Source organism: Phoca vitulina, unplaced genomic scaffold (assembly GCF_004348235.1).
Source record: "Phoca vitulina isolate PV1807 unplaced genomic scaffold, GSC_HSeal_1.0 scaffold3, whole genome shotgun sequence".
Classification (NCBI taxonomy): domain Eukaryota; kingdom Metazoa; phylum Chordata; class Mammalia; order Carnivora; family Phocidae; genus Phoca; species Phoca vitulina.
The window spans coordinates 71,339,140-71,353,534 of NW_022589706.1; the positions used below are offsets into that span (position 1 = coordinate 71,339,140).

The 14,395-nt window shown below is 38.6% G+C and overlaps 1 protein-coding gene and 1 long non-coding RNA gene across 6 annotated transcripts in view; one reads left to right on the forward strand and one right to left on the reverse strand.

Annotated features, from left to right (window-relative positions):
- The window catches only part of LOC116630156, a 55,742-nt gene extending 42,012 nt beyond the window's left edge, over positions 1–13,730 (reverse strand). Inside the window, exons 1-3 of one of the 2 annotated variants that reach the window (XR_004298886.1) lie at positions 10,555–13,730; positions 7,870–7,939; positions 4,838–4,885 (exon numbers count right to left, since the gene is read on the reverse strand). This is a non-coding gene — a long non-coding RNA (uncharacterized LOC116630156). Of the gene's footprint in view, positions 1–4,837; positions 7,940–10,554 lie in introns of both variants that reach the window. The other variant, XR_004298885.1, reaches the window with a different exon arrangement.
- Positions 1–14,395, forward strand: part of GRID2 (glutamate ionotropic receptor delta type subunit 2) — a 1,428,484-nt gene that overhangs the window by 1,289,187 nt on the left and 124,902 nt on the right. The gene's annotated exons all lie outside the window — the stretch shown is intronic.

A 14,395-nucleotide genomic window follows, 5' to 3' on the forward strand; every position in this document is an offset into this window, starting at 1 on the left:
ATTTTATATATAATGAATAATAAAAACTCAGAAGAAAAAAGAAAACAAACACAGCATATGTCCACCTTTCTTTCCAACTCCCTGCTGTAAGAACTTTTATGCTTTCCTTCCCATAAGGAAGGTAGGAAAGATCCCTTTAACTTGAAAGCATAGAGCCCTAATCCTTTTATTCACCAATAAGAATGAAGTACTTTTCAACCACTTTGCTCCCTCTTCAGGAAGAGAAAAAAGTTGATCGACCAGTTAGTAGTTCCAAAATCAGCCAACAATGGGCTTAACCTCTGCACTCAGTCAGCTGGAAGGAGCTCTCACATAGATGCTTGTAACCAAAAGTTAAATAATTGTTTTCCCATTAGACATACAAAATGTATACAGTCCCTTGGCTCTGAGAGCAGGAGTACACATTAAGCAATATGAACTTACCCATTAAACTGGTATGGATAATAAATGCTGAAAAAATTTAGAGGAAAGGAAGTCATTGCTGAGTAGATTAGAAAATTTTAGTAGACTTGAGCTAGAAAGCTTCAAGGATAAATAGAATTTGGATATGGGTACAGGTCCAGGTAAGGTACTCATGAGAACATGAGGAAATCATCAAAATGAAAAGTCATGATGTGTTGAAAGGACAATGAGAAGGAACAATTTGGCTGAAGAGAATATTGGCGGGTGAATACAGGTAGAGAAACTAAAATTAAATGTGACACACCAGGGTACTGATAGATGCTATTTATTAGGTAGCCACTATGCTTAACATTCAATATATTTCATGTAGTACTTGCCACAACTCTGTAAAGTGGGCATTTATTCATTGCATTTTATAAATTTGAGGAAATTGAGACTCGGAGTTAAGTGTCTTACCAAAGTCACACAGTAATGACAAGTGGAGCTAGGACTCAAACCCAGGCCCGGGCTTGTGTCCTCACTCAGGACCCCACACCAGCTTTGTGAGGCTCTGAGGAGAACATCTGGACACAAGAGCATTTGAGGAATCCAAGGTTTTGGGTGAAAAGACAGAGCTTAATTGAGAAAAGCCATTACAAGGCTCTTGTAGTATTCCAGCTGTGAAGCAGTGAGACTATTCTCAATGAGATTGAGTAGAAATGGCTAGAAAAAAGGTACCATTTGAAGAGGTATAGAGAGGACTTGGTGGCAATCAGAGGATCCAGGAAGCTTTAAGCGAAAGGATGTCCAGATTCAAGTGCTCACAACAGCTTTCCCTTGCATTCTCCTTCCAACTCTCATTTTTCCTTTTTGGTCATTTATTGCAAGTGTTGCATCAGCTCAATTTCACCTCCAGGAAAAACCAACTGGAAAATGATTTCTAGAAAAGTGTTGATGAGGGATGCCTGAGTGGCTCAGTCGGTTAAGTGGGTGCCTTCGGCTCAGGTCATGATCCCAGGGTCCTGGGATCGAACCCCGCATCAGGCTTCTTGCTCAGCGGGGAGCCTGCTTCTCCCTCTCCCTCTGCCTGCCGCTCCCCCTGCTTGTGCTTGCTCTCTGTCTCTCTTTCCCTCTCTCTCTGACAAATAAATAAATAAAATCTTTAAAAAAAAAAAAGAAAAGTGATGATGATTTTTAAAAAATGTAATTCATTACCCAGGGGACATTTACTTCAAACGACTTTTCAGCTTACAGACTTTTGTTCTATAGTTGCTCAAATTACATTAACATATCCCTAGTGGTATTCTTCTGTCACACATCAGATACTATTTTTAAAAATAAATAAGTAAATAAATTTTAGAAAATACATACACACACACACACACACACACACACACACCACTGAAACCAACAAGTTTCATCACATCTACATTTTCTTTTCTGGACCAAGAAAACAAGATAGTTTAGATGGTCATGTTTATGTAAAGTAGTAAAGAAAAATGTTTCAGGAGTTGCAAAAAAAAAGCAAGAGGACATGAAAGATTCACTTTCAAATAGAGCCTGGAGTAGAATAAAATAATAATATATACTTGTACATATATTTTTATTTAAAATAACAACATATTTTAACCTATAAAGTGTTAAAGGAAATTATTTTCTTTCCTCATATCATATACATATATTAAATAAGGATTAGCCTCTGGAAACCATAAAATAATATACTATTCTTATTTCAGAGCACTCCCTTTTAAAACATTTGTTTTGAATTTAGAAATTTAGAATTTTGAATTTAGGGAACTTTGACAAAAGAAAAAAAATTAAGTAGCTTATTAGTCAGTCATTTTTTCTGTTTCCTGAATCCTCATGAAGCTATCTTTGTGCCTAATATTCTGTGGATTTTACCCATCACCCCGACTGCTGCTTCTAATGGAGAACCTAAGTAATTTACATTTGTTTCAGTGTTTGGCCTAATTAAATGGGGGCATAAGTACAATTGGTGATATTTCCCATATGTAAATATTTCAAAAGCATTCTTCAGATGGGCACTATATGACTTGAGATTAGTTTCATTAATCTTGTAAAGCAGTAGCCAAATTTTAAGAAAATTGCCAGACTTTACTCTCAAGGAGCAGACAGCATTCTCAATGCTGAACACAATCCCAACCATCAGGCAATGCAATCCCATGGAGCAGATTTTGAAGTGTTACAAGATTCTATTTTCCTTGTACTTACATCATATGGCATTTGGGGAATACTTCATCCAAGGTACAAGAGTATTTTATAAACAAGCATCTTTATTAGACTTTTCTGAAAAAAGTACCGAGGCACAGGGAAGATAAATGACTAGTGCGAAGTGCAGAGCAATATTTCAGCTGAATAATGAGCCCACGACGTTAGACCAAGCTGCTTGGCAAGAAGTCGGATCAGCCTTTCATTATTTTACAAGATTTGGGCTGTTTCTAGATTTTAGTAAGTATGATTTCATTCAAAAAGCAGTTGTTTTACAAAAAGCATAGTTATTGTGGTGGTATAAAGCAGGTGTGACTAAAGGCTGAGTTTTTAACAAAACGTTTCAGAACTTAAAGCTACAAATGTGTATTGCACTTCAAAGTACACATACCCACACGCACATGCCTGAGAGTCAATTATAAGCCTCTCTCAGAAATACTATAGAATTCTATTATACTTACATCACATTTTTCTATTCAAAACACTCATCTTACTCACAAGACTTAGCCCCAACGTATTTTTTAAAGGGAAAGTTTGATGTGATTGAGGATAATCAACAAATGTGATTCTTTTTTTAATAGACCCTTAAAATATTGTAAGACTAGTAACACCATGGGAATAAGCACATGGGCTTGCATGATAATTTTGTTGATAGAAGGAACAACCATAGAAGATGAGACAGGAATGTGACTTTGGCATGCATTTAAATGAATTCCCTAATTTTACAAATGTAAAAACCAAGAAGGCAAGTTGGATCACCTGCCCAGAGTTGAAACTTAGGTCAACAAACAAATAACGTAGGTCAGAACATGGCCTGGGGATCACAAATCCAGGCTCCCAGGCCAGGGTTCCACCCCTACCCTGTTCTGCCATTCTCTTTGTTTAAAAAAATCAGGTTTTTATCCCTAGAATTTACTAATAAAATAAATGTTTTCAGAAGCATAGTTATGTCTAATATAAAGAAGCAGGAGTATTAGTTAGCAAATATGTTTAACAGGGTCATAAACATAACTAGAACACCTGTTTAAAAACTGTCATTACTTTATGGACACACAGAAAAAGTAGCACAAATAATGGATAGTGTTATCCCTAACTTATAGAGAAACTATACTGTAGCCTAAAATAATAGTTAATAATCACTGAAGACTTACTCTGTGCCAGGTACTGTTCCAAGTGCCCTAACTATATTAAGTCATTTAATCTTCACAATAAACTTATGAGGTAAATACTATGATTAGCCTCATTTTACAGAGGAGGAAACTGAGGCAAGGAAAATATTTTCAGGTTTCCAAGGTCATAAAGCTAATAAATAGCAGACCAGGTTTGAACCCATGCTGTCCAACCGAGGCTACCGGAGTTCCTACTACCAGAGCTCTAAGCACGTGCACCAGCGTGCCCCGGGATAACAAGCATCCAAACGGTCTCCATGCCCGTGCAAGTAGCCACCTTCCTACACACTACAATGCCTACGGGTGATTTCCAGAGATTTAAACAGCATGCCAACAGCAAAAGTCCTCCTCTACCGCGAGGGGGCAGATCCATTTGAAATTGAAGCTGTCTTGTATCAGCTGATCAGAAGGAAACGATAAAAGTATTGAAAACAGAAAGCTGTGAAGGATACTATAGTTATTTTCCCTCTCTTATCTCCTTTTGTTACGAACAGCTTAAGACTGTACTAGACCAAAACTTCAATTCTCCCTTCATAGAAGTTTTCATTCATCATGACTTTTTAATTGGTGGAATCCATAATCACCTCTTATCTATCTCATTTCATAGTTCTTTGAGCAGCTCAAAAAAAACTAACATTATACTTGGTCAGATTGTCTATTCACATGTCAAATGCTTCCTAATATGAAATAGAGCCTGCTATTTCTAAAACTAAAGTATGGGTAAGATAAAAATATACGATTTCCATATGGAATGACATTTATGAGTTCATATAGCCCAGAATGACAAGTCTAACAGAGGCATTAATGATTTTTGTCTTAATGGACATAATTTCCTGCTTTAGCACCAACTTCAAAAAGAGATGGATAGCTATACCTCAAAGTGTACATTCATTTTCTTTTTCTTAATAATCCATTTTACAACTGTCATTTTCTGAAGCTATTTATGTTTGAAATAATGTTAGCAACTATTGAAAATAATTGAAATCCTACATTTTTATTTTATATATAACTGACCTCAGAGTATGTATATAATAATTGCGCCTTCATGATATTCTTACCAATGTTCCAGGGTCAGACGTGGAGATATGATGGGAGGAGCCAGCAACCTGAAAAAAATATGATAGGCTTTCTGTTCTGATAAGGTTTCTGTCTTTTTCCAAAATAATATTCTCTATAGTTATATTTTAGTTCTTATGATTTTTATCCATTTTCTGGGGGCTTTTTTTCCATTAATTAGCAAAGATATCTATAGCACTCCCCATAAAAGTAAGCATGGTCCTTCTAGGCAAACTCTCATGTTCTTTGAGCTAATCAACATGAATTTTACTAATGTGAATTTTTTCTTTTCTATTTTTTTTTTTTTTAGCAACCACAGAAATCTGCCAAACAAATTACCTCCCAACCAGAATATAATCAGTAGAATGGCAGTGAATAGTTCATTAAGGTTGATGAAATAGAAGAGTGCAAAACTTGGGGGTCCTGAATATCAGGCCAAGCTGTGTGGATTTAGGACATGGGGAGTCACTGAAGAATTTGAGAAAGACTAGTTATAATCAGTAGTATGCTTTTTGATCAGTCTGGAAAGAATGTATGCAATGAAATAAAGGAGGAATTGACCAGAAGGAAGGCTACCAGTTAGGAAGCCATTACCATATCTATAATATAAACACTAAGAAGGCAGGGGTTTTTCTCTGCTTTATTCAGAGGTATATTCCAAGCATCTAGAAGAAAGCGAACCACATAGTAGATATTTGATAAGTATTAATTGAATGAATGGGTGAAGGAATCCTTTAGGAAAAGTGAAATGCCTGAAGTAGACTGAAGGCAGTGGAAATGGAAGTAAGGGGAGAGATATTGTAAAGGTAATGTTGGCCATTAACTAGACACAGAGATGGGGCAAGGGGGAACCAAACATACATGAAATCCTTAGCCTTGCTGGCTGGGAAATGGAGAAATCACAGAAGAGAAGCCAGGAAAGGAAGCTGGCTTGAGAGTAAAACCAGTGGTAGTAGTGAACTAATTTTGAACCTATTTTGTCTTGACATGTTGAGTTTGAGGTACCAGAGGATGATGCATTCATATAGGGAAATGTAGAGACTATAACAGACTAATGACAACGCAGGGTGGAAACTTGAGGAAAAGGCTAGAGCGATGGATATAGACTTGGGCACATTCTCCATTAAGATAATGAAAACCAGAGACGTAGCTTATGGAAAGAGCATAGACATAAACAAGAAAATGTTGAGACAAATTGCTTTCAAATGTCCCTTTTTTGCTTTCCCCTCCTTTTCATTCCACAGTCACAAACCTAATTGAATCTTAGCATATTGTGGCTAAGAACACAGTTACTCCTTTCTTTCTAAACCTACTCAAATCTTATGCATTCTGTGGGTTCCAGCTTATAATCCATCCTCAGCATAAGTCCTCCCTAGCAAATTCAGCTCTTATCAGACCCCTCATTGTGTTTCTTATTTTATCTTCTCTGTACCACATTTGTCACTTTTATTCATTTCTTGTGTCTATACCTTGACATTTCAAATATGTTCTAAATTCTTAGCTTGAAAAGAATAGCAAAACCTCTCTTATTCATCCTTTTTTTATCTTCTATGAATAGGTAATATATACTTAATAGGTATTCAATAAATTCTTGTTAAATAAAGTTTGAAGGGGAAAGAATCCTATTCTCACTTGTGATTACTAAGGCAAGCAACATATTAGAGAGTAGGACTCATGTTTCTTCGTTTGATCAACAGATATTTGTTGAGCAACTACTTTGTGCTTAGTGCAATTTTGTTCTTCTAAGAAAAAAAATAGTGGGCAAGATTGACAAGGTAATTTCTTTCCTGGAGCTTACATTATGCTGGAGAGTTGGAGGAGAAAACACAATAAATAAGACAACAAATAGGATAATTTCACATTGAAAAACATGCTATGAAGAAAACATAACTGGGACAGAGAATAAAAACAGATCGATGTTGGGATGGGTCACAGAAGATTTTTCTGAGGAAGCAACATTTGATTACAACCTTGAATGCAAAATATGAAGGAAGAGTATTCTATGTATAAGCAACAACAAATGTAAAGGCTCTAAGTGAGAACGAGCTTGGAGTATTTAAAGAATGGCGTCCAGTTAAAGGAGTCCTGCATGGCAGGGCAAACAAACATGAGAATAGTATGAAAGGAAATTAAAGAGTTAGTCAGGCCCAGATGTGTTGTAGAACCTAGAAAAGCATAATAAAAAAAATATAGATTTTTTTTCCAAAAAGCAAAAGCAAGCTGTTCCAAGTTTTAAAAAGAGGAGTATTCATTACCTCTAGCTGTGAAGGTAAAGAAGGACATATGGTAGAAAGATGGAGAGCAACAGAGGCAGTGAGCAAGAGTAAGTGTAGGAAGATCGGTTAGGAAGCTAGCGCGGTCATCCAGGAGAGAGGCAACAATGGCTAGGTGTAGGGTGGTATAATTAAGATGCTGAAAAGAGACAGATTCCAGTCTATAATAGCTATAAAACTGATAGGACTGGCAAATGATATGGATGTGATGGGTGAGGTAAACAGAGGAATCAAGATAACTTTTTCTTCTGAACAAATAAGTGTACGGTGGTTGGTTCCATTACCTAAGTTGGTCAAGCATGTGCCAGAAGCAGGTTACGAGCCAGGGGACTTAAGACCTTGGCCTTGGGTTTGGTTAACTTGACATTTTTATTAGACAGGAACTTAAATATATAAATGTGAAATTTAGGAGAGAACACAAAATAATAAGAATTACAATTTGGTAGGTAGAAGGTACTAGTTATAAAAGACTTGTGCACTGGTTGAAGGACTCTGGCCAAAGACCAAGTTCCTCCCTCATCTCCACCCATCCATCCTTGGTGAGTGAGATAGAACTGCCCTCAGACTGACCTGCCTTATGACAGAGGATGCTTATGGCAGCAACAGGGGTAACATGCTCCTCTGTTTCCATTCAGGGGAAAAAAATGAGAACTCTCTCCTCTCAAGCATGAATATAAATCTATCCCTTCAGCTTAATTAGTTCATCGTAGATCATGTGTTTACCCCTGGACTGAGCAGATCCCCCAAGAATATACACTTACAGCTTAGACTCTCTGTCAACGGGATGGAAGAGACATTGAAGAGTCGACTATAATGTCCCTTACAACAAATCTGAAGAAAGAATTAATAGGTATTAGAGAATATAAGGAACAAAGGAGAATGAATTAATAATACCCATAATAATACAATCATTTATTGTACATTTATTTGTGTTACTCCTCTAAAGGTTTTCCATGGACTAACTCCTCTGATCCTCACAACACCCCAAGAGAAAGCTGCTATTAAGTAAACTGCTCAAGTTACAGTTAATAAATGGCTAAACTGGGATTTCAACCCTCACTCCAGAGGTCACAGTCTGAACCAATACACTCTGATTAAAGGGGGAAAACTGAAAGAGAGATGATAGCAAATGCTCAGTTGGAAAATTTTAACCAGAAACTTGGCACGCACTGAATTTGTAGTGACGTCAAGAGGTCTATCTGAAAACTGTTGAAAGTATGAGACAGGAGAGTAAGTTAGACGGGGGAGAGAGATACAGATGGAGGACTTATCATTACAAAGCAACAAGGGGTAGGGGGAATCAAGAGAAAATATATGCAGTGAAAAGAGAGCCCAGCATCAAGGACTGATATTAGAGGAAAAACAGGAAGAACCACTAGGAAAGAAGAGACTGGAAAAGTGCGCAATAAGTAATGACAGTAAATTACACAATTTCTATATCCTCAAGATCTAGAGCAATTGTTGCCACAGAGTTGGTGCTTGATAGCTATTTCTCTTGTTGTCGTTGTTGTTGTTTATCTGTTTTTTGTGATAGTGATTTCTTAAAAGACTTCACGAGCTGCTGCTCTGGACCTCCTCAGCTATACTCTGGCTCACTCTACCTCGGTGCTTCGCAAACTTGAGCGAGCATTAGCATCACCTGGCGGGACTGCTAAAACACAGATCGCTGGGCCCCAGCCCCAGAGCTGCTGATTATGTGAACGTACTCTGCATTTCTAACAAGTTCTAGATGAGGCTGGATGCTGCTGGTTTGGAGGCCACACTTGGAGAACTGCTGCTCTAACAAGTGGTTGTGACTTCCTTACTGTTTACTCTTCTCATGCTCTCCCTAGCGTCCGTTTTCTGCTTCTTGCCCGTGTCTGCAATATTTTGGTCTTCACCTTCCATCATGTACAGATCATTCCCAACCTATATTACCTCATTTAATTCTTGCAAAACATCATTAAAGGAAAGATTATTGTGCCTCTTCTATAGATGAAGAAACGAAGGTTTGGAGAGCATAAGGAAAAAAACACTTTAGTGTTGATTCTATAAACCTAAATTATACAGGGCTAAGCAGTTAAAGTTATTAGGTCCTTTTGCACTTCGTCTTCAATTCCACTTGTATGATTTCTTCTGCCTCATCAACCAAGAGGTCTTCTTCAACAACCAACAGCACTTTTCCTAACTGCTACATTGACCATTATCAAACTATCTTTCGAATCCTTTTGTGGTGGTAGTTGGTTTTTTTGTCTCTCTTAGAATCCTTGCAATTAATCAGTTGGTTTTTCCATAACCTGATCGAGTCTCACACAGTGCTTTGCCTACAGGGACTTCAAAAAATGGTATTAACGGGTGTATTGAATAGAAGTCTTCCAGATTGCTACCTACACCTACCTTCTACTTGGCTATTATCCCTATTCCAGTAAAATAACATATTTCTTTTATTTTATCAGCAAAATAATCCCTTGAAAGTAGAAACTTGGTCTCTCATTGTCATTAAATCTTCTCTGGTTGTCATGGAGGGTGAAGAAAAATTTACTAATAAAGTAAGTTGTTTGTTGTTTTGGTTCGGTTTTGCTTAAAGAAGGAATCAAGTTTCCTCCTATATTCTCAAGGCTATATTCTTAGTGGTATTCTTTCCCTCTACATTACATTATAAACTCTATAGGACCTTTGTTAACTTAAAATCAGAGAACCAGAGATTCTTGAAACTCAATGACAATTTGTCATTTGTTTCCTAGCCGTCCTTATCCAGGTCACTGTGAGGAAATACGGTGCCTAAGAGGAGAGCTGAATGAGCTATAATCATGTAGTTACACCCTGGCAGAGTTTAGATTACAGAAAAGTCCAGATTTCCCTACTCTCAATCTTGTGTACTTCCTAATATCCAATAAACTAGTAACTCTAAAATCCTAGTCCAGCTCCTAAATTCTAAGATGTCCAAACTTGAAGTAGATATGTGAATTTTTCTTTTAGAGACCAGATATCTTTTTTTTTTTTAATTTTACTTATTTATTTGAGAGAGAGAGAAAGAGCATGAGCAGGGGGAGGGGCAGAGGCAGAGGGAGAAGCAGACTCCCCGCTGAGCAGAGATACACCCCCTACCCTGCCCTGACGTGGGAATCGATCCCAGGACCCTGGGATCATGACCTGAGCCAAAGGCAGAGGCTTAACAAACTGAGCCACCCAGGGGCCCAATGTGTGAATTTTGAAATAGACATTATGAAGACAAAAAGAAAAACAGAAGGGATTAAAAAAAAAAAAAAAAAGGCCCCTCTGAGACTCTCCTTGTCCGGCCTCTCCCTACCCCTCCTCATTTTGTCACTCTTCCCCACTAACTGCATCCCAATTGGTCATCCCAGTGGTCTGCTCCTGGTGCCTGCTTCCACCTCAGGGCCTTTGTGCCCGCATTCCCTTTTCCTCTGGCTAACTCCGGCTCGACTTCCCGCCTCAGTCTAAACAACCTTCCGTAAGGTGAAATCCAGCCCTGTTATTGTCAGCTGCCGATGCCTTGCCACAGATACCAGCTCCAAGAAGGTGTTCACCAGCCTGTTGTGAAGTGAGAGAAGAAATAAAGAAAATAAGGACAGTGTAGTCAGATGTTAACTCAATGAATTCAGTTCAAAGAACTATATTTTGTTCTGACTTGGTATCCATCTTATATTCAGAGAATTAAAATATCTTTTCATTCAGGAAATTAGCACAGATGGCTTAATGTCCTTCCTTCCTGAAACAAAAATTTAGCCACCTTGATCAAAACCCCTAAATACGTTTTTCTCTTCCTGAATTCTCAAAGTCTTGGAATTGCATATCCCTTATTCAGAATTACTGTGGAGGAGTGAAGAAGGGGAGAAGGAACCAAGAAACATGAGTATGTAAGCAACTTGCTGGAGAAGACCCTCTGTCTTTCTTCCTTCTTTAAGCAACTCAGTGCTTGGTGTAGAGTTTGAAACACAGGAGTTTCTAAGCTGATGCCCCTGACTCTGCTTTCACGTTCCTTACATAAAAAAAAAAAAGTCCTTTGGGATGATTTATGCAAAATTCTATGTTCTACTTTAAGAACTTTTTTGACCTTCTGTGCATGTAGAAAAATGTAAAAAATAAATGAGAAAGTGACGTGTTCAAAGAGAAGCTTTTAAACAAACGTTCAAGCAAAGTTTTTCTGTTATCATTGATTAAAATAAAAAGTAACAAACCGAAAGCTTTAAAAGGAGTCGTCCCTTGAAACCTTTTATATACATACTGCAAAAAAATTCTATTCTGAAACAAAGGCTGGTCGAACCCGCATACTCATTACAAAAATGGTCAGACCCTGTGTCTTATTCAGATGGGAAGGTGACCATTTGAGGTCTCAAGTAGCCATTGTGACCACCATCTGGAAAATCATTTCTCTGAAAACTGGCTACCTCTAGGACACAGATTCTGCATAATCTCACAAAAGATGGTAGAAAAATCCCTTTAGGAAAGATTTAAATAACGAGCCATTGCATACCACTTTCAGAGTTTCTCACATGCTTTGCCAACACTGAAAATCTATCTTAACAACCAATTGATGTGTTCCCACGGGTTGGAATATTCCTTTTCTTCTCCACCAAAAATGGTCTTATGCATACGACCAGTTTTGCAAGTAGCACAAGGGATTCATTCTTTTGATAACACAGGATTTCAAATTCAGAACTGTTGCATTGCACAGGAATTGTTCCAAAAGGATTCGGTCACTTGGTGCAGCTTATACTGTACACAACAGATAGGCTCCACAATGAAACACCTGGTAAAGAGCATATTTGAATGGGTAAGCTTTCCTTTCTTCTGTAGTTTTACCCTCTGGAAACCCATGCAACTGCTCTTAGGCAGAACATGTAATGTGGGGCCTTACATCACCTCAATATTCCCGTTTCTATGCCTGTTTTGTTACAGTCACACTACAAGGCTACTATGAAAAATAAGTTTAGAAATGCGATAAAAATTGTGTAGTCAACTAAAAGGAAAACTTATACTGAAACCAGTGTAATCAACCAGATAGACTATACCTACTATGTTTCAAGTTAATGTAAATTGATTTGAAAAGGGAAGGAAACAACACATGAGACAATACTTCTTCTCACTCAACAAGTATTTATTTACCACCTACTATGTGCCAGTCTGTCAGACAGTGGCTTTAGAGCAGCGAACTACAAACAACCCCAGCCTCCACGCTGCTTAGTCTCCAGGAGGGAAGGTAAACGAATGAATAGGCCATGTTCTATTCGGTGCGAGATGTGTTCTGGGACCACAGGGAATCAGCGTAGAACTCATATGGAAAGTATCGGGAAGGCTTCCTAGTGGAATGGAACTGAATAGACAATTTAGAAAGCAGTCGAAGTTGGTTGATGTTATGGGCTGAACTGTGTCCCCGAAAATTCATATGCTGCATTTCGAAACCCCAGCACCTCCGAATGTGGGTTGGAGATAGGGTCTTTAATGAAGTAATTAAGAGGTCACTAGGGCCAGCCCAATTCAATCTGATTCATGTCCTCATAAGATGAGAAAATAGGACTCAGAAGACACCATGTGAGGACACATCTACAAGCCAAGGAGAGAAGGGTCTCGGAAGAAATCAGCCCTGCCCTGCCAACCGCTTGATCCAGGATTTCTAGCCCTCAGAAGTGTGAGAAAATAAATTCCTGTTGTTTAAGCCACCCAGTCCATGGTTCTTTGTTATGGCAGCCCTCGCAGACTCCTTCAGTGGATAAAGTACTTTCTAAACAGAAGGAACAGGAGGAGAAGGCACCCTGCGGCTTGGAGTATGAAGCAGGGAGCGGCAGCAAAGGACCCTAGGGAGAGCACAGGGTCGTGCAGTCCCCTGGCCTCCTCCCGGCGGGCCAGGGTACCAGGTCGTGGCATTCACACTTGACCCTGAGGGCGAGAGGGCACCGTCAGAGGCTTTTAAGTGAGATTACATAGTAAAAGCTTACGTTATATGAAGTTTACTCTGCCTGCAGTGTTGATTATCAATTATCTTAAAGCAAGACTCTAGTAGCTGAGAGGTCAACCAGAAATTTATGGCAATAATTCAGATGAGAGATGACAGCAACCTATAATACAATGGAAATGAGGGGGGGGGGAAGTAAACTTGAGACACGAAAGAACAATGTAGTACAAAATAAACAAAAAAAGCTGTAGAACAGAAGATGAAAACAAAGTTGTTCAAGCCATCTCTGAACATCTCCCCCACACTGTCACATTTCCATCCCAGTGGTTAGTCTTCCCAAAGTAGTCACATTTATAATGGCAGAGAAAGCAAACTCCATTTTTATTAGTTAATATATTTGGCAGCATCTCCTAAGGCACCTGCCAACACCAGTGTATCTCAAGCTTATACTCTTGAACTCTGAGACCCGGGAACACTAAATTCATTCACACTTCTAAAAAGAACATGGATTGAGGCATATTCTCTAAGACCTATATTTATAACACTGCCCAGAAGTGTTCTATTTTGTATGTGTGAAAATTGCCAACAGAATACTCACACACCCTCTTAACTTGTACCTCCAGCCTTGACATCCCTGAGGAAGAATAAACTGCCTTCTAAATATAGTTAGCCAAGAGAAAGCAGTGGGGGAGGAAGTGAGAAGGGGGAAGGAGGGGAAGTGGAGGGGGAGAGAGAGAGAGAGAGATTGTTTTTCCCCCCACCAGTTTGACTGCTTAGCCAATCTCTATCTCTAAACAACCTACTTTTAGTGCAAAAGAATGAGGTTCCTCTCTCGGATGAGAGTCCAATCCCTGCTGAATCTGTATGAAGTCAACGTGTCTGGTTTTGTTAGGCCCTCTGCACACCGACAAGCAGGAGTTAGCAAGAAATACAGAAAGTCGGTGAGTCTCACACATGAGAAAACTCTATTTGCCAAGTTCAAATATTGGAAGGATTTATTTTCATTATCCCTCTCTTCAAAGCACTCCATTTTAAATGTCAGTATGCTTTTCAAAAATAAGGACAGGTTTTAGCAAATTGCCAATCAAGATTTATTCTTTTATGTCCTGGGTGTTTCTTCGTAAGTGGATTTATTGTAGCCCAGATGTCTGTCCATCCAGAAGCCAAACTTCTCATGTTCTACATTTAGTGACCACATCCTCTGTCTTACCATATTTCCCAACTGTCGGCTAGTGCCTTTGTCTTCTTTTTAAACACTGCGTGACTTCCCAAACCAGAAAGTTTTTAAGGGAACATCACTTGGTTGTGCTTCCTGCAGAAGCCTAAGCACAAAGAGAAATGATAAAGGTCCAGCCCCTGCTTTATTCATAAAACACTTTGCAAAGTGCATTTAG